Source organism: Podarcis melisellensis (assembly GCF_964234715.1).
Source record: "Podarcis melisellensis genome assembly, chromosome: 1".
NCBI classification, from domain to species: Eukaryota; Metazoa; Chordata; class Lepidosauria; order Squamata; family Lacertidae; genus Podarcis; species Podarcis melisellensis.
The window spans coordinates 119,417,364-119,438,117 of NC_138528.1; the positions used below are offsets into that span (position 1 = coordinate 119,417,364).

A 20,754-nucleotide genomic window follows, 5' to 3' on the forward strand; every position below is an offset into this window, starting at 1 on the left:
AAAAAAACAACCATCCCGTGAGTCTCGAAGATGGGGGTTAAGGGGAAAAAATGGGGAATCGGGGTTTGGAGACTGAAGGTTGGAATAGGGTGGGGGGGGGGTCGTCGGAGATTAGGGAAAGGCTTGTTTGGGGTTTGTGTGATGACGGTGAGATTTGGGGACACGGGCTTTGGAGGGGTTGGCCATGGAGGCAGCGTTAGGATAGGGAGGCTACTCTGGCTCCGTCGGGGGATGAGCAGAGAAACCAGGATTTGTTGAGTTGCTCTGTGTGTGGCTGCTGGTCTGTGATCCGGATCTGCGCTTCTTTGGGACCGGGCACCTGGGAAGTAGGTCTAAATGGAATTCGACTAGGTCATTACACACCCACTTTTAGCCTTTCGCCTCCCTTCCTCTTCTTGAGTCTGATTTCGAAAGGAACTCTTGGAAACATGTTGCCAGGGCGCAGCGTTTTCTAGGAGCAGAGGGGGACTAAAAGTTTAAAGCCACGCGTTTGGTTTTCTCCGGTGAAGTTGGATGGGGGCATTTGTACCCCCTCTTGCGAAATCGGTTCTCTCCTCCTGCATCTCTTCTCTTCCCTGCCTGGTCTTTGTTTAGTCTCGAGGACTGGATGCGAGAGAGAGCGCCTTTCTGTCCTTCATGTATGTGTGGCGCCTGCAGAGGGATTGAAACCAGATTCTGTGACTGTAGATTTCAGTGTGTTTAAGCCCTGGAGCCACTAGGGTGCCCATGTAACTCTTTGTCTTTAGAGACCTTTTGTCCCAAGCTTTGGACATCTGTGCCTTGTTGAGGCAGGGTGGGGGACTGTTCCTTTTGTTTAAGAATCCAGAGGTAGAAATTTTTAGCTGCAACAAGTTCTCTGCTTAGCAGCAAAGCTGCAAGATGGTATTGAGTAGAGGCAAGCTGCTGCTCTGCCTCTCTTTTTGCGTTTACTACAATTGTCACCTTATTTATGAACAGAGGCTTTGTGCCTTAAAACAGCTGTAGAGGAAACAGAAAATCAACAAGTGAAGCTTTTTTCTGCCATGGAGATGCAGTGGTGGTAGGAAAAAAACACAAACTTTTTTCAACATATATTGCAGCTGTTCAAGCTTTCAGTTATTTAGGAAAGCAAATAAAGAAGGAAAAACAATTCTTGTTGCATTTCTGGCTTTATTTATACCCCCTTTTCGTAAAGGAGACAAGTTGCCATTCAGAGTAAATTTCTTTGCATGGTCCATTATCAGAGTTATAACTATGTTCCTTACGCGAGAAAAGGTGGCTCATGCTTAAGGGAGTGCCTGAGTGGGAAAATCATATGGAAATAATTGTTGAGTTCATCAGTTGCACAATAGGTGACATTGTCCTAGAGTACTTTTTCCAAAGGATTTTTCTCTACCTCTCATACTAGTGTTGAAATCATCAAGGCAGGCTTGCAAATAAGCCCACAGAGGTTACTAGCCTATCAGCTTGTATACCTGTGTGCATTTGGAATTTGTCACACACTGGAGCATGAATTGGGAGGTGGGGGAGAAGAACCAACCACCTTCTAGTTGATGAACTCTCCCAAGAGTGGGGAAGCTGGGGCCCAGTAGATGATGCTGGATTCTCCTATCAGCCTCATCCACCATGACCAATGGCCAGGGATGATTATGGGAGTTGTACAACACCATCTGGACAGTGACAGGTTGTCCTCCAATATAGGCTGTCAGGATAGTGGTTATTCAGAAGTTATCTTGGCCCCTGGTTGGGTGCTCAAAGTACTCTGCTTTGGGACACCATCATCCTGTGAACATATGTGAACATAGCTCAGTTGGTTAGAGCATGGCGCTGATAATGCCAAGGTTGCAGGTTCGATCCTCGTACGGGACACCTGCATATTCCTGAATTGCAGGTGGTTGGGCTAGACTGATATGCAGAGCGGGGAAATGAGGAATCTATAGTAACATGTAGCAAAATGGCAGCTGAGACAACTGATGGGCAGTAGGGCTGGGCGATATCTGGTTTTCAGCATTGTGATATATCACCAGCTAATCATTGCAATATATTGATATATCACAGTGTCTGAACTAAGTATGGAGTTATGTAGAGGCATTGGCTGGCTTCATGGGTATTCCCACATTGTGATTTTTGCATAGCACACACACATAGTGATTAGCAATATATTGCCAGGTCAAAAATTATGAAACTGATATCACAATATGGACTTCAAACTAGTTTTGGGTGATACATTGCCATATCACCCAGCCCTAGGGGACTTGCCTGTCATAGTTGACTTGTTGGAGTGAGAGGGAGACAGTAACCAGCTGATGAGCAGAGACTTGAATACTCCAGGAGTTTGCTTCAGCAGCGTGTTCCCCACAGGGAACAAGCTGATGAAGTATCACCAAACAGGATTGAACGGCATTCATCAGCTGATGAGTGGAGACTTCACTTCTGCTCTCTGGAACCATTTGTGCATGATTTAACCCACCCCCTCATCAGCTGAGAGGGCTAAACGCCAGTTCTCAGCCAAACTGAGCAGGATTATACTATACCCCTTTCTCATCAATGGATGAGAAGGGGGCTAAATTCCGCTTCTTTGGGGAACTGATGGAGGTGACGCCATTCATGTATTGGAGTGGTATTAGCTGATTGGTGGGCATGGGTTGGGGAAAATGGTTTTCTGGGCCAAATTGGTCCCCCCTGGCTGGTGGGCCAAAGGTGCTTCATTATAGGGGACGTGGGTGGCACTGTGGTCTAAACCACTGAGCCTCTTGGGCTTGCTGATTGGAAGGTCGGCAGTTCAAATCTGCGCAGTGGGCTGAGCTTCTGCCAACCTAGCAGTTCAAAAGCATACCAATGCAAGTAGATAAATAGGTACTGCTGTGGCAGGAAGATAAACAGCATGGCTGTGGCAGGAAGATAAACAGTTTCCATGCGCTCTGGTCTCCGTCATTGTGTTCTCTTGCGCCCGAAGTGGTTTAGTCATGCTGGCTGCATGACCCAGAAAGCTGTCTGTGGACAAACACTGGCTCCTTTGGTTTGAAAGCGAGATGAGTGCCATGCCCCATAGTCACCTTTGACTGGACTCAACTGTCCAGGGGTCATTTACCTTTTACCTTTACTCCTGGTATGTAGGAACAGCTGTAAAAGCTGATGGCATGACTGCTCTGGTGGCATTCATTGAGGCTTTGATAGCTGCTCCAATATATGCAGAAAGTTTCGCAGCCAGCCCACTTTGCTTGGAAGAGGTCTTAAGTATCTTGCTTTGGTTTGGGATTTGGGGTTTGCCCAAACTGGTTAAACCACAGAGCCTAGGACTTGCTGATCAGAAGGTTGGCAGTTCGAATCCCCGTGACGGGGTGAGCTCCCGTTGTTCGGTCCCTGCTTCTGCCAACCTAGCAGTTCGAAAGCACATCAAAGTGCAAGTAGATAAATAGGTATCGCACCGGCGGGAAGGTAAACAGAATTTCCATGCGCTGCTTTGGTTCTCCAGAAGCAGCTTAGTCATGCTGGCCACATGACCTGGAAGCTGTCTGCGGACAAACACTGGCTCCCTCGGCCAATAAAGCAAGATGAGCGCCGCAACCCCAAAGTCGGTCACAACTGGACCTAAAGGTCAGGGGTTCCTTTACCTTTAAACTGGATCCACAACCCAGTAGCTGTTCAGTTTAAAAAGTGTAGTCTGGTGTTGGTATTGCAAGCACTAGGGGGTTGACTTTTAACAGATGGTCTGAACGGGCTAGGCTGAAATCATTGTCAGTGATGGGTATCATTTCTCTATTGAAGAGCAAATGGGATGAGTAATTGCATTGCAGCTGTATTTATAGAAAAAGGGCTGTGAATTTTCAAGAAAACAGGAACTTTTGGTATCTAAGCCATAAGGGAAGATGTGAAATGTAAATGATATTCTAGAGAAGATCAATTATTAAAAGTGCTTAGATTAACTCAAGTGTGTCATCTCCATGCACAATTTGACTCCATCTGTCATGAATGTCTTGTCTACAAGCTTATATTGAAGCCTGGTGTTTAAGGATGTGCTTCAATATTTTAAAGTTGGGGACCAGGGCTAATGTTTTAAAATACGTAGAATTCATTTCTGTATTCGCAAGCACTTTATTGATGAATGAGCTGAAATGTATTTTATCAGTGCAAATAATGGGGCTAAAGAAATATAACAGTTTGAACCGAGATGTACACTATATTTCCTTTGCCTTCTCAAATAACCCTTGTGGATGCAGTGTTTTACTAAATGTTATTGATTATTTGCTCTGGGATGCTGGCTACAGTGTCCCATTAAAGCCCTGTCTTTGATTTGGAAAGTCCTTGAATTAAAGTGGCATATACAACATGCGGGTAGCATACCTCCAGAGCTTTCAGTAAGCACTAAACCTGCTTGACAGTGAAAGCCATAACATTTATGGCATAAATCAATGGCTGTTCCTTAATAATTCAGAAATAATTACATTAAAAACACACACACAAATGCAACAATATGTGGGTGGCCACCAGTATCATCTAATTTTCTTCTTGCTAGAGTTTTGATCCATTTCCAAGGAAGTTACTCAGCTTATGAGTTCCTCAAAAGACGTGGAGGTGGAACTTGTAAATTCCTGAAATTGTAGAAGTGAGTTGGTGCACACATCTTCCATCCTTTGTATTTAACACTAGTAATTACTCTGCAACGTTTTATGTTTCTGCAAAACGCATCTGAACACCCCAAAACATTTAGTCATTCACTTGAGCCATTTGGGCATGTATGCTAATTTTAATTCTTACTTCACAAGTATCTTAGTCATGATGCACCCTGATATTCCTTCTCTCGGCTTATTTTATTGTTAATGTTTTGGGAATGTTGGGATCATGGGAACCACACTTTGGCCTAGATGACTTTCATGCCCCCTACCATCCTTGCCTAGCAATTCTAGAATCACTGCCTTCTGAAACTATGTAGAATGAGTTTTTTCTTGTTCCCACAAAATTGCAAAGTCAGACAGGTGAACTGTTTGAGTCATGATCCTTTCCCTCCATATGACAGACTAACATTGTCTGTGAATCTAACAAGGCTCTAGGTCAGTGTTTCCCAACCTTGGGCCTCCAGCTGTTTTTGAACTACAATTCCCATAATCCCTGACCACTGGTCTTGCTAGCTAGGGATGATGGGAGTTGTAGTCCAAAAACAGCTGGAGGCCCAAGGTTGGGAAACACTGCTCTAGGTGACCAGCCCTCCATTATGTGAATCATTGCTTTGTCAAATCCTGTTTCAAAGGAGAGGTTTTTCCCAAATTGGTCTCTGTTGGTCTGGCACATCTGTATAGTACGGCAGTTAATAAGCTGATGCTCACAGAAAACTTCCCGGGCAGGATACTTTTAGTCCCAACGTGGGGTATCCTTGTTTGGTTGTCCATGTATACAGTGGTACCTCTGGTTAAGTACTTAATTCGTTCTGGAGGTCTGTTCTTAACCTGAAACTGTTCTTAATCTGAGGTACCACTTTAGCTAATGGGGCCTCCTGCTGCCGCCGCACCACCACTGCACGATTTCTGTTCTCATCCTGAAGCAAAGTTCTTAACCTGAAGCACTATTTCTGGGTTAGCGGAGTCTGTAACCTGAAGCGTATGCAACCTGAAGCGTATGTAACCCGAGGTACCACTGTACTTGACTTCATTCTATGCCAATAATATTAATAATTTCAGTGCTGTATGTTAGTCTTTGACAAAAGAAACTACTATGTTAGCGGTGCTAACAATACGTATGTTGCTATAGCTGTTTTATTAATTGCTGTACACACAACCCCCCCCATTTATGCGGGGGTTACGTTACAAGGCACCGTGTTTTTAGTGAAATTGCATACATTTGAAACACCATTGGAAAAGTCTCTGTTCCATCCCTGTTCCTTTTTGTGATGCCCTGTTCCTTTTTATGATGGTTTCCGGTCGCTTTCGGGTTTGGAGCAGTGTGTGCGGGCGCACAGTCATGCACATATTGAACACATGTAAATTGGGGGTTGGGGGGTTGGGTTTGCCTGTATGTGAAAATGTGACTTACTACCCTTATCTTACTCTTCCTTAAATTTCTCAGTGTAACTGAAATAACTTCCCTGGAAAAAAGGGAGGTATTTATTTTAGGAGTTTTTGTGTTACATAAGTGGTGCAAAGGAGACTTGAACACTTCAATGGAATGTGCAGAGCGTTGTTGTTTCATGCATTCTTTAGCCAGAATTGTTTCTCTTCCGTTCTGTATAGGACCCCCCCGCCCCCGCACTTGTAGTGCTAAGTTTCTTTTGGTGTCCTCTTATTATAGGAGTCCTCATATTTTACCATGCAGGAATCATGTGGGGTTGCAGATAACCCTGTGCTTGTATGATTCTTTTTGAAATATAATACATGAAGAATACAGAGCTGTAAAAGAAAGAAAGATATGACCCAGAATCTCAAAGCAGAGTATTGAACAGTGACCTTAAACAAGCTGCATTTCCGTTTGTCATTGGTTGCATCATTTGTGCTTTTGCAAATTTACCTGATGCCGACCGGCTCATGACACAGTTCCGGTGTGGTTTTATGTTATCCATCTCAAGGTCTCACCCTCAGATCATAGTCTTTAAGCACTGTTGCAGTAACAGTGTGAAAACAATTCATATTTTGGTGACATTTATTGCTTAGGGAGAGGGATCAGGCATGAGCTTAATGTACTGTGGTTAAATTGCATTAGAGTCATTAAACTGAAATGGCATCGGAGTCATCTAAATGAAACGCTTATCACAAAGGAAACCATTTCTAGGTAGACAAGGACACACTTTCGAATTCTAGCTATGCAATTTTTTGTTTTATGTTGGATTTCCAGGGTGGGGTGTTTTTGGGTTTTTTTGCAGTGTACTTCACATCTCTCTCTTCAGTGCTGTGATGAACTAACCAAAGTCTCAGTAACTGGGCAGGGGGTATAATGGATCAGGCAGTCCTTAAACCCAGGTTGTTGTGGTCCATGTAAATTAATCATAGAATTGTAGAGTTGGAAGGGACACGGAGTGTCATCTAGTCCAACCCCCTGAAATGCAGGAATATGCAGCTGTCCCATATGGGGATCGAACCTGCAACCTTGGCATTGCGTGGTGAGTTCCCACCTCCCCCTCGGAAATAAAGACACAAGACACCGGTATTTAAGGTTAATGGGGGGGGGAAGGGCCCAACTTTATTGATTACAGGAATTGAGCGGTATTGGCTTAGGCATTGGTCCTATCAGCGGCGTAGCGTGGGTTGTCAGCACCCGGGGCAAGGCAAGTAATGTGCGCCCCCTAACCCATAACCTGCCGCCGCTGCCAGCTTCTTCTTGCTGCTGCCTGGTCTGGTCTGGTTCTCTCCCATGCTCAGTGCTGCGCTGGGCGGCTGCTGCACTGTCCCTCCCCCAGATAGTCCCTCGCTCTCTCTCCGCACCGCACGCCTGGCACCCACCCCCTCCACAGTGGGCTGCGACCCGGCGGCTCGGATCGGATTCGCACAGCCAGCACTGCAGTGAGAGAGAGTGAGTGAGCCAGGTAGGGGCAGAGAGCTGCGAGTGCGAGCACCCCCCCAGATGTTGCGCCCGGTGCGGCCGGCCCCCCCTGCACCCCCCACGCTACGCCACTGCTATCAACTAACTGGCTTCAGCCTGATTGCTTGAAGACCGGCAACGGTTAACCGCCAGTAGGGGGAGTCCTGCTGATGCACATCAACTAGGAGCTCCCCTGGGGTCACCGCTCGGGGGCGTGCCTTAGGCCCACACTTCCATAGGCTTCAGACAGGGCAACGCCCCCCGGAATCCTTTACTGGACTACCCTTCGTTATGGGGTGATGGCGCTCCCTCCCCCCTCTCATCTGCATAACAATACCCCTACCAATGCCTAGCCCCCAGTGCCAAGGAAGTTGTGACGATTTGCTACGAGGTAGGCGAGAAAACAAATGGCTGGCGCCAATTTGCCAAGTGGAAAAAATTCCTACCAGGCCCCTTGACGGCAACCAAACAAAGTCCATAGCAGTGTCAAATAGCAAAACCTAAAGGATGGGAGGGATGGGAAACCGGAGCAGCTGGAGCGAAGAAAGAGGGAAATCCTCTGCCGCGCCGGCCCTAAATAGGGCAGGCCATGCCTTCTGGGCCAGTTGATTGGCTGGCAAGGGACATGACGCGTCCGAGGATTTCCCCAGTCTCGCAGGGGCTGTGAGTCAGCCCCCGCGCATGTGGGGAGGGCGTGAAGCCCGCAACCCCACCTCCTCTCCAGCTCAGAAGTGGCTTTATCAGAACCACGCTCTAACCAACTGAGCTTGAGCTTTGTCCCCATAACACCAGTGCTTAATGGTTGTACTGACTGCTCATATGTTATGTGCTGCCAGTTGTCTGTTCCCATCAACAGTCTGGCTTCAGCATTTTGCCTCAGCTGGAGCTCCAGACCAAGTGCAAGGGTAGCCTCTCATAGAGTGCACTGCAGTAATCAAGTCTTGAAGTTACCAATGCATGAATTACTATGACCAGGCTATTCCTGCCTAAGAAAAGCCATAGCTTGCACACCAGCCATAGTTGGTAGAAGGCACTCCTAGCCACTGAGGTTTTTTGACAAATGTTAGAAATTCAGATACATAAGCTAGGTGCCAAATGGCTCCATAGGGATGCAGGTGGCGCTGTGGTATAAATCACGGAGCCTCTTGGGCTTGCCGATCAGAAGGTCAGCAGTTCGAATCCGTGCGACGGGGTGAGCTCCCATTGCTCGGTCCCAGCTCCTGCCAACCTAGCAGCTCGAAAAAGTGCACAGCAAAAAGTGCAAGTAGATAAATAGGTACCGCTCTGGTGGGAAGGTAAACGGCTTTTCTGTGCGCTGCTTTGGTTTTGGTGTTCCGTTGCGCCAGAAGTGGCTTAGTCATACTGGCCACATGAGCCGGAAAATTTGTCTGCGGACAAATGCCGGCTCCCTCAGCCTGTAAAGCGAGATGAGCACCGCAACCTCATGGTCGTCTGCGACTGGACTTAATGGTCAGGAGTTGTTTACCTTACCTTTAAATGGTTCCTTAAAAAACCAAGGTTGCAGTTGCCAAAATGGAATATCTAGTTGCCATTTGGGGGCAAGATGGCTCTAAAGTCTTATTTTTCAAATTAGTGAACTGACTGTGCTTGATTCTCAGTTAAACATCTGGCTAGTTCATCTGAGCTCAGTTAAGCACTTTGAGAACTTGGAGAAGAAATGTCACTTGATCCGGGGACAGTCCACATATATATTGGCCTCTTCCGACCTCTTTCTTAATGGAGTCTTCTCCTGGCCACAACTGGTCGAAAGCCAAAATGAGCTTGGTCCCTAGCTGATTTTGAGCACTGCTTAAGCCTCAAGTGAAGAAGATAGTTCCAGGAGTACTCCCCCTGCCAAAGCTCCCGAAATTGAACCTATTCTTAGAAGGAGAGTAACACCATCTGAAACAGGCAAACAACCCTTCTTCCCGGGTACCCACCCTTCTTCTCAGGGTTCTCACTCAACCTATTAGCTTGCATCCATTCCGCAACTTCACCCAGACCATATTCCAAACCATACCCAGCCTCTCCTGACTCAGAGGTTAGGCTGAAATAAAGCTGTGTTTCATCAGCTCATCAGCATACTTCTCCAGTTGCTCCAAAATTCCTAAGGGCCACTCCCAACATCTTTGTACAAATGTTTAAGTAGCATTGGCAACAGAATCATGCCTCCGGCTGGCCTCCATCTTTCTTGGGAGCCAATGGAAGAATGTGCCTTCAGGGCTGAAGTCAAACCATTGGAGAATGACAGCTCCTGCTGTGGCGGTAGAGACCAACACAGGAGAGGCGTGTTTTGTTGCAGTTGGGGCAGATGAAGGCATCTGATTGTGCTGATGCAGGTATACCATGGTGTTTTTTCTTTCTGTGCTCCCCACAGTGGTCATTCCTCCTCTGGTCACTGCTGTGGATAGACAACCTGATTGATTGTCTCCAGGCACTGTTGTGGTCATTGCAAGGGATTCCCCCACAGCAAGGTTGAAGCACAAGGATTATGGAGCTAAGACACAATCTCTCAGTGCTACTATCTAGACATGGCCCTGCAAGGAGGGACAGGAATAGAGTGTAAAATGCTGTTCTTTAGTCGTTTAGTCGTGTCCGACTCTTCGTGACCCCATGGACCAGAGCACGCCGGGCACTCCTGCCTTCCGCAGTTTGGTCAGACTCATGTTGGTAGTTTCGAGAACACTGTCCAACCATCTTGTCCTCTGTCGTCCCCTTCTCCTTGTGCCCTCCATCTTTCCCAACATCAGGGTCTTTTCCAGGGAGTCTTCTCATAAGGTGACCAAAATATTGGAGCCTCAGCTTCAGGATCTGTCCTTCCAGTGAGCACTCAGGGCTGATTTCCTTCAGAATGGAGAGGTTTGATCTTCTTGCCGACCATGGGACTCTCCTCCAGCACCAGAATTCAAAAGCATCAATTCTTCAGCGATCTGCCTTCTTTATGGTCCAGCTCTCACTTCCATACATACTGGGAAAACCATAGCTTTAACTATATGGACCTTTGTTGGCAAGGTGATGGCTCTGCTTTTTAAGATGCTGTCTAGGTTTGTCATTGCTTTTCTCCCAAGAAGCAGGCGTCTTTTAATTTTGTGGCTGCTGCCACCATCTGCAGTGATCATGGATCCCAAGAAAGTAAAATCACTCACTGCCTCCATTTCTTCCCCTTCTATTTGCCAGGAGGTGATGGGACCAGTGGCCATCTTAGTTTTTTTTATGTTGAGCATCCCTGACAACCATCTTACAGAGCCAGCCCAGGAAGATGCTGTGGCCAATGGTATTAAATTCCACCAACAGCTTGAGAAGCAGAGATGTATTTTCCCTCTTCTGATCTCAGTAATGCGACAGCTTTGAAGCATTATGAAAACTTGCAACCTGGGGTAACAAGGACAGCCAGAAAAAAGTATGCATAACTGCACTGAAACCTAGGTTGCCTAGATTTTCAGATAATTCAGATAATTGGAAGCAATCATTGGTAGAAAGTTCAGGGTTAGCTAGGATCTGAATCGAGATGCCTCATTTACTTGGAGATAAGAATAACACGCAGCAGAAATAAGTAATTAAGAAATAGGCATTTGAGGCATGACTCAAGTAATTACGTTTCCCACTAGAGATTTGCAAAAGGCTGGAAGAATATAGGAAAGTGTGGAGGGTCTGTTTTCAACAAGGTCCTCTGAGATCATCACGTTTCTGAGCATCAAGGTGAAAGAATTTTCTTATACCCCTTTCAAATATCATATTTCTTCAACAGCAGTAAGTAATAGCGCCAGATTTTTATTTTATTTTTTGCTTAGGAATATGAATGACAAAACTGGAAGATGTAAACTGGAATTTAAGCCACAGGATGTCTCCCTTCTTTTGAAGATTTTTTAATAAAAAAACACACTTTGATGGGTATCACACTTTCATGTTTGTCTTATCTAGCCAGTTTATTACCCTAATTTGAAACTGACATGCATAAAAAAACTCGAAGAGTAGTTGCAACTTCTGAAATAAAGTAAAGGTAAAGGTACCCCTGCCTGTACGGGCCAGTCTTGACAGACTCTGGGGTTGTGTGCCCATCTCACTTAAGAGGCCAGGGGCCAGCGCTGTCCGGAGACACTTCCGGGTCACGTGGCCAGTGTGACAAAGCTGCATCTGGCGAGCCAGCGCAGCACACGGAACGCCGTTTACCTTCCCGCTGGTAAGCGGTCCCTATTTATCTACTTGCACCCGGGGGTGCTTTCGAACTGCTAGGTTGGCAGGCGCTGGGACTGAGCAGCGGGAGCGCACCCCGCTGCGGGGATTCGAACCGCCGACCTTTCGATCGGCAAGCCCTAGACGCTGAGGCTTTTACCCACAGCGCCACCCGCGTCCCTCTGAAATATTAGGTGGAAAAATAAATGCTTTCCTTGTAAGTTGTCTAGGTACAATCGGTTTTTTTAAAAAACAACAACAACAACTCACGTTACATTTGAAGTCACAGGAGTTCAGCAATTCCTTTGTTTTTGAGTCCTTTCTGAATTTGCAGTTCCGATGAAGAGCTCCGTAATCGTACTTTGGTATGGCCAAGTCACACGACTCTTTTGTTATGGAGAGATAGAAGTCGCCTTTGTTGCGTGGAAGGATCTCTCCCATGATGACCAGGGACCAGTTGCTGTGCTCCTACCATCATATAACATTTCTGCTTGTAACATCTCTGTGTTGACCATGGACATTGCACAGTGGGAGCCTATGCTTGTAGTGCAAAACATGTGCTGGAACTGGGCACAAAATACAGTGGTACCTCTAGTTACGAACTTAATTCGTTCCGGAGGTCCGTTCTTAACCTGAAACTGTTCTTAACTAGAGACATGCTTTCGCTAATGGAGCCTCTTGCTGCCGCTGCGCCGCCGGCACACGATTTCCGTTCTCATCCTGGGGCAAAGTTCTCAACTCGAGGTAACTCTTCCAGGTTAGCGGAGTTTGTAACCTGAAGCGTTTGTAACCTGAGGCATTTAAACTCGAGGTACCACTGTACTGTGGAAGGCTATGTGCTCTGAGCTCAGTGTGCCTAGGCTTCTCCTACACACATATTGGCACTCAGTGTGTGGGCAGTGGGGATGGGGCCAGCACAACATCTCCTATTCATAGAGACACCTTCATATGATTAAGATGTTAAGTGGAGCTATGGGTGATGGAACCTTCTCCTGAATGGGCTATTTTCCCAGGCTGACGAGCCCCATTTATCCCTCACTTCCCTCTACATCACATGCAGAAACTGCTCTCTTGACCGTTGGACCTACTCATCCACTCAATCGCCTGTCTTCACATTCAGGGGACCTCTGATCCTAAACCTCCACTGCCTTGCAGGATATCTCCAGGAGAAGAAAAGGCCAAGGAGTAAACCCTACACAAATCCAGTGTGTGTAGGGTTGCATGGCATCTTGTACACCTCCTTCCGCCAACTCCAAAGCCAAGCTAGTGCCAAATGTATTGCTCTGCTTTCCTTTGGACCACATCAATGAGGTCGAGGGGTGGGAGGTGGATCTTGTCGTCTAGGGGCAGCCCAGGGCCTCCATACACACTGCCCGGGCTTGTGCCCCAGGGTGGTCACTTTGGTGCTGCTAATGTCTTCACCCCCGGAGGCACACTCCATTGTCTCTCAGGACAGATGGCTGCCAACAAGGTGATTGAACAAGTGAAGGGAGCTCAATGTCTCCTGGTTATTTCTGCTATACTTTCAGATTCTAAACCACAAGCATATTTGTAGCCATGCCATGTGTCTGTTGGCAAGCTCACTGCAGTCTTGGGAATGAAAGCTGTTGTAAGGTTGCTATGGCTTTTGACTCATCAAAATCCATCCTGATTAGTCTCTGCTCCACCATAGTGAAGCCGACTTCCCCTTACCCCCAGTAAAGGTAAAAAGGTAAAGGACCCACGGACGGTTAAGTCCAGTCAAAGGCAACTATGGAGTTGGGGCACTCATCTTGCTTTCAGGCTGAGGGAACTGGTGTTTGTCCACAGACAGTTTCCCGGGCCATGTGGCCAGCATGACTAAACCGCTTCTGGCTCAACGGAACACTGTGACAGAAACGAGAACACACTGAAACGCTGTTTACCTTCCTGCCACAGTGGTACCTATTTATCTACTTGCACTGGTGTGCTTTCGAACTGTTTTGGCAGGAGCTGGGACAGAGCAACGAGAGCTCACTCCGTTGTGGGGATTCGAACCGCCAACCTTCTGATCGGCAAGCCCAAGAGGCTCAGTGGTTTAGACCACAGTGCCACCTGCATCCCACAGTAGAACTGGCCAGAAGGCAATGTTGCGCCTACCAGCTCTGTATTTCTTAAGTGGCATGAGACATCCACAGGTCTTCACCTGGCCCCATGACTTGCCTGTCTAAGGACCAGTTTTTTCTCACCATCCTTTACCTCCTGCTCACATGTCTGCATAAACAGCAGCTTGCTCAGTGCTTGCTGTCCCATGGAATAGTTTTAAGATTAGTGGTAGACAGGAAATCTCTTAGCTGTTGGGCTGAAGTTAAGAGCATATAGAATTGCCGGCTCTACTGATAGTAGCAGGAAGCTTCTGATGTGATTTGTAACAGGTATGCTGCTTTTGCTTCCTTAGGCAATTATCCAGCCTTATTTGCATGGCACGATGCCATTAATTGTGCTAGCGTTGCTTGATTTGATTCCCCCTGGCATGTTATTCTCTGCCTTTGCTCTGGATAGAGCAACTGTTTTCTAACTCTGGGTCTGAGCATCTATCCTGTTTTCTTGGCTTGGGTGAAGTTAATCTGATCCCTTTCTTTAAAAAGACAAAAACAAAAAACCTTTCACCTTCTTATTTGGCCCTGATGATGAAGACTGGTGGAAGTCAGATGGACAAAAGAATTTTGTAATTTCCACAGTTATTTAACATTGCAGTGATAAAAAGTATCAAGTGATTTGAAGTGGAGCAGTTTGAAGCATGACCTAGTTTGTTCCAGTAGTGTGCATGTTTAACTGATATTTTTCTTGTAAACACATGCAAGAGGTGGGCCAGTGTGGCTTTTTATTTCTTTTTTCAAAAGTTAACGTCTAATGAAGGGAAATTTTTAGTGTTCTTGGAAGGTGTATCAGCTGATATATTAATCTGTATCAGTACATTTAAGGGTAACTATAAATGTGGACCACTTGTAGAGCTATTTGGTGTATTTTGGCTGAATTTTGCAAAGTGCTTCCTTACTCTGGGCTCCTGGTCACTTTTGACCGGGGTTGTGCTAGTTCAGTTACAGATAGGATCAGTCAATATCTACAAAGGGCTTGTTAGCTCTGTAAAGCCTAAACTGTTGTGAAATCTATGGGCACATTCTTAAGTAGCAGAAAAGTAACTTTTCTATAAGTATTTTTTTTACCCTGACCAGTCAGGTGCTATGAAAAGGACTGAAATGGAGAATATTGGCTAATTTTACTTGCTGTAGACATAAAGGTAAAGGGTAAAGGGACCCCTGACCACTAGGTCCAGTCGTGACCGACTCTGGGGTTGTGGTGCTCATCTTGGTTTATTGGCCGAGAGAGCCGGCGTACAGCTTCCAGATCATGTGGCCAGCATGACTAAGCCGCTTCTGGCAAACCAGAACAGTGCATGGAAACGCCGTTTACCTTCCCGCCGGAACGGCACCTATTTAACTACTTGCACTTTGGCGTGCTTTCAAACTGCTAGGTTGGCAGGAGCAGGGACCGAGCAACGGGAGCTCACCCCGTCACGGGGATTCGAACCGCCGACCTTCTGATCAGCAAGTCCTAGGCTCTGTGGTTTAACCCACAGTGCCACCCGCGTCCCTGATGTAGACATAGTTATGAGTAATTATATCTGAAGAAGAAAACTCTGTGTTTACACACTCACATCACTTCCCCCACTGCAGTCGCTTGAAGTTCTGCATGTCTCTGAAAACAGTGATCTCTGCTTATCAGCTAATTGTTGGGTTGGGAGGCCCAAAGGCTGGGTGCTTCATTACTTCTACCAGCAAGATTGTTTTTCAGGGTGTGGCATCTTTAGAGGGACACCTTGCTAGGACTGGGCGGTGGTGATGTGTTCCTCATAATAGTATAAGGAAACTTTGGTTATTGTTATATTATACAATGACTGTTAAAGTTTTTCTAAGACCTCGTTTCTGATGACACACTTGTTACAATGAGAAATATTTGGATGTGTAAGAAATATGAAATAGGTATTTAGAAGTGGGTTAGGAGGTAAAGTTTGGAGAGGAACCTTGAAGAAGAGGCATCTGGCCTGAGTGTTTTATGTCTCTATCTTGGCTGTAAGCAGAATGTGCCTGTGTCTTGAAGTATAGCTGTAAAAACCCCCCAATGATATGTGGAATCATTGCTCTAAAGTGCATGAATTGGACTTCAGAAAAATCCTTACCAAGGTGAATATCCCTTTGTTCTGCTTTTCTGTGTGATGTAATTAAGAGTTTCAACATGTAGTTTTGTGTCAGTCCCCTCCCCCCGCTGCAACTTCTGGGCCTAATTTTAAATTGCTTTGTTTTCCTAAAAGTGGCCTTTTAATGACCTGTTGAGTAGACTTTTATTTTCCTAGACCTGCATGCTAATGATTACTGACTAGTAAATGCAACTGAAATATAGTTTAAGGGTGTCACCAGTATTTTAAACTAGTATGGGTATGCGGTGACTGAGTAAATACTTGGAAACTAGTCTACAAGCCTTCTGATATACTGGCACTAAATGTTAGCGTGACACAAGCAAGCAGTAAGTTGTAAACTTTAAACATAATCTGGTAATCTAACTTCTCTCAGTCCAAATGATTTCCTTCACTTCCCCCCTCTTTTTTTAAAGGAAGTAAAGTGTACCTCGGGTTACAGACTCCGCTAACCTGGAAGCAGTACCTCGGGTTAAGAACTTTGCCCCAGGATAAGAACAGAAATCACTCAGCAGCGGGAGGCCCCATTAGCTAAAGTGGCACCTCAGGTTAAGAACAGTTTCAGTTTAAGAACAGACCTCCAGAATGAATTAAGTTCACAACCAGAGGTACCACTGTATCTGCCAATACAGTACAGGAGAACCAGCAGTATATTTTGGTTAGAAAGTCAGACCGGGAGTAATTCAATTCCTCCCTCCGTCTCTATTTCTGCTTAACTTTCCCCTCAGAGTGGATATGAGAAGAATAGGATGGGGGAACCTTCTATGCCACCCCAAACTGAGTTCTTTGGAGGGAGGCGGAGAGAGACAGAGAAGCAGTATAGTGTTTTGTATTTCTTCCTGCCTGTCCACCTTCTTCTCCTGAACTGCTTTGTGGGTCTGCGTAGGATATATCAAGCTGAGGGGCTGGCTTTCTCCTCTTTGTGACTTGTAGGGAACAGGTGGTGCTGTGGTCTAAACTACTGAGCCTTTTGGGCTTGCCAAAGGTCGGCGGTTTGAATCTGCGTGACAGGGTGAGCTCCCTTTGCTCTGTCCCAGCTCCTGCCAACCTAGCAGTTCGAAAGCACGCCAGTAGATAAATAGGTACTGCTGTGGCAAGAAGGTAAACGGTATTTCTTTGTGCTCTGGCACTCATCGCGGTGTCCCATTGTGCCAGAAGCAGTTTAGGCATGCTGGCCACATGACCCAGAAAGCTATCTGCAGACAAACGCCTTCTCCCTCGGCCTGAAGCGAGTTGAGCACTGCACCCCATAGTCAAGTTTGACTGGACTTAACTGTCCAGGGGTCCTTTACCTTTTACCCCTCTGTGACTTGCCATGTCAGATAAATCCTCCATTGTCTGCCACTTAGGAACTACAGGGAGGAGAGAAGCTGGTTGGATATGCAGGACTCAGTGCCTTAGTAATATTGCCAGCCAATATGTCAACCATGTGCATTACTATTCATGCTTATTAGCATGATTCCTGTTCATTGTGTCAATTGACAACAGGCGGAAAAACAGGCTGCCAATCAAGTTTCTTTATTGAACAAGCTGTCTTCACAAAGGTGTGACTTAGGCTTCACACACACAATCCAGACTTTAAGGCGGGTGGCAAATTAAGTTAAGAAGAAGCTGGATGTCAGCACTCCTGATTATCATGCTAGAAAAGGCAGGTGTGGCCTGCCCAGTTGTGAGTTTGGAATTGTTGTGGATGCAAGTAGCCCTCGACTGTGTACATTGCAGTTTAATGTTAGGTTTGTGTAAGAAGGATGTTTCCCTTAGGAAAAAATGTGGCAACTTGTCAGTTAAGCTTGGCTAACAGTGTATGCTGACCTCTTGTGTGTTTGGTCCAAATTATGACACCTAAAATAAACAATCCTTTGCTTGGCATTTGTGCTTCTGTTCTGTAACTCTTCCACAAACACAACCTTTGTAACCAAAGACAAAAAAAAGGTAGCAGTCAGCTTAGTTTTAAGGGGGAAAATGCATCTAAACTTTAAACTGAAGTGATCTGCTGCTATGGGACGTATTATTTCTTTCTCTTGAGCTATGTTCTTTTTGTAGCAATTTCTCTCTATAAAATTAACTCCTGCCGTTTTCCTCTTTCACTTACAGTGGTACCTCGGGTTACATACGCTTCAGGTTAAGAATGGACCTCCGGAATGAATTAAGTACGTAACCTGAGGAACCACTGTACTTTAGAGGAAATACCTGTCTGACTTAGTAATGTATGCAGCTTAAAGTTCTCAAAACATAACGCTGATGCAGATGGCTTCCATAGCATTGACATATCCTTAAAATGTTGACATTTAACTGGTACCAGGGTGGATTTGTGCTGCGACGAGTTAAGATCGAAAGCTGAAACGCTTCTCATGAATTGTCTTCAGAATGAATACCTTTAAGTAGCATGTGGGTGCTATACTGCCCACAGTTTTGCCTGTTCAGCGTGGCCAGATAAAACCTGCCATGTACATTTCCCTCACTACATATTGGGTGTACAGTGGTACCTCGGGTTACATACGCTTCAGGTTACAGATTCTGCTAACCCAGAAATAGTACCTCGGGTTAAGAACTTTTTTTTAGGATGAGAACAGAAATCGTGCTCTGGCAGCGCGGTGGCAGCAGGAGGCCCCATTAGCTAAAGTGGTGCTTCAGGTTAAGAACAGTTTTAGGTTAAGAACGGACCTCCGGAACGAATTAAGTACTTAACCCGAGGTACCACTGTATTTAAACATGACACTATATCTTTGCATTAGGGATCCATGTCTTCGAGTCTCAGCTGCCTCCCCTTCCTCCTCTGGCTTGGCCACAAGGAGTTCAGAAGCTTTCACTTGTGTTTTAGATGAATCGCAGCTTGCCGTATCCTTCAAACTTGGTTCTTAACTATGGTTAGTGGAAACAAACAAGCTTCCAGCCGCAGTTCTCAACTAACCACATTCAAGATTAACCATAGTTTAGGATTCAGACGGCCTCGTAAACTGTGGTTAATGAGAAAGAAAAGCTTCCAGTCTCCTCCCGATGTGACTGCAAGGAGAGGGGAGTTGGAAACTTGTGAGGCTGAGGCCAAATGTAGCCACTGCATATTTGGGTGGTTCAGTAAACCATCCTATGGAGATCCTTAAATGTTAAGAACGGAAGTGAAGTTTACACAGTTAAAATTATCCCATAGTCATGTGTATGAACATCTCACGGAAGCAGGTATCTCGGTAGTTCCACAGAGAGAAAATGTTTTGTCTGCATGATTTGTAGTCACTAAAAGATGAATGTTTTAGCATTGCAAAAGCAGCAGAAGTTGTTCCTTAGCAAAGCTGACTTAGACAACATTTTAAAAGTGTATGTAGATTTCTCTACCTGCATTTTGTTGTGCTCACTTTGCAAGGAATTGCTTCTCTACGTCGGGTTCATTGGGAATTAATGATGTAGAGTAATGCTTATGGATTGATCTGTGATATCCAGTTTTTATTTCATGACTCATTAGGCTTAGTTTTGCCTTGGCCTGCTTTAGAAACTAGCAGCTTGCATAGTTTTCTTTCAGACTAAAACACTGTGAAATAGAGATAAAATTTCTGGAATTTGTTGTACTGTAGTCTCAAAATCACTATGTAAGCCTCAAGCTTAGAACTTTTACTAGGTCAGCCCCCAAAAGTCCAGGATTCCAGTGTTTTTTGAGTTGTGGATGTTCTCAACAGCATTGAAAAGAACCCACCCCATTCCCTTTGTAGTATTTCCACCCTTCAGGGATTGCACTGAAAGGTGCCAAAGTATTTTCCCATGCAGGATGAGGTCTGTTGGTGATCCCATTGACTGTAATCTTACCTGTGTGAGTAATATAGGAACTGTCACCCTCGCTCCAGGTTTGCCTTCATGGGTATAGCCAAGTGGGGGGAGGGGCAGGGACGGGCAGCTTCCCCCCGATCAACAAAAATATTAAAAATGCATAGCTACCTGAGGTTTTGACACCCCCCCAACAAAAGGCCTGCCCCCCCCTAACAAAAATCCTGTCTACACCCATGCTTGCCCTTAGTGATATTGTCCCATAACCAGATCTGATTTGCCTTATATAGTATCATAATGTTCCATTCACTGTGTGATCCCTTGTAGAATGGCATCATAAAGGACTTTGCAATTTGAAGCAGGGCAGATGGATTGGGGGCAGGGAAGAGAAACTTTTGCTGCTCCCCAAAGCTCTGGTTACAGCTTCAAATTGAAAAGGCCCCGTATCCACTGCAGGGCTCACAGATGCATGCAGTGATGATCGTAGCAAGAATTCAGAACTTTCAGATTTTTTGTAGCTATTTATTTGGTGTTGGAAGAGACCTCTGGGAAAGGAAAAGGAAAAATCAACGTTCTGGATGTGTGTGCATGAGTGCACTGGAAGGGAATCTGGACTATATGTCATCTTAAGAAGAAAAAGGATAACTTGTTATAGATTCTAGAAATAAAAAAGGATCAACAATGCTGGAGAAAAAAATTATGCTCCAAACTGTTGCCACCTGATCATATACAGCATTTTTGTTGTGGTGTTAGGGTCAGGGTCCTTGCCGTTACTGTATTCTGCTCATGTCACAGAGCTTTATGAGTGCATCCACCAGCGAGGTCATAAAATGCTACCCCGAACCGCTCTGCCACTAGCCTGCCTCTACTCTAGCAGGTTTCAGGGACACCCACAGTCTGCAGGCTATCATCTTGAGAAGTTTTTAGCAAACTGGAAGGCAAGTTCAGCCTATCCTCACCCGTTTCCCATTTGTCCAAACTTTGCCCTTGTTTTTGGAGAAGTCCGGCTCAGTGAAGATAAACTGTAGTGACTTACGCAACCAGCCAGCCTCTAGCATTCCACTACAATATAATTTATTTGTAAAATAATGAATAAAGAAGGTGGGGGGAGAGAGGTAAGTAGAGTGAAA

General features: G+C 45.6%; 1 protein-coding gene across 5 annotated transcripts in view; it reads left to right on the forward strand.

Annotated features, from left to right (window-relative positions):
* MYO1B (myosin IB) overlaps positions 1 to 20,754 on the forward strand; it is a 160,258-nt gene that overhangs the window by 18,537 nt on the left and 120,967 nt on the right. The gene's annotated exons all lie outside the window — the stretch shown is intronic.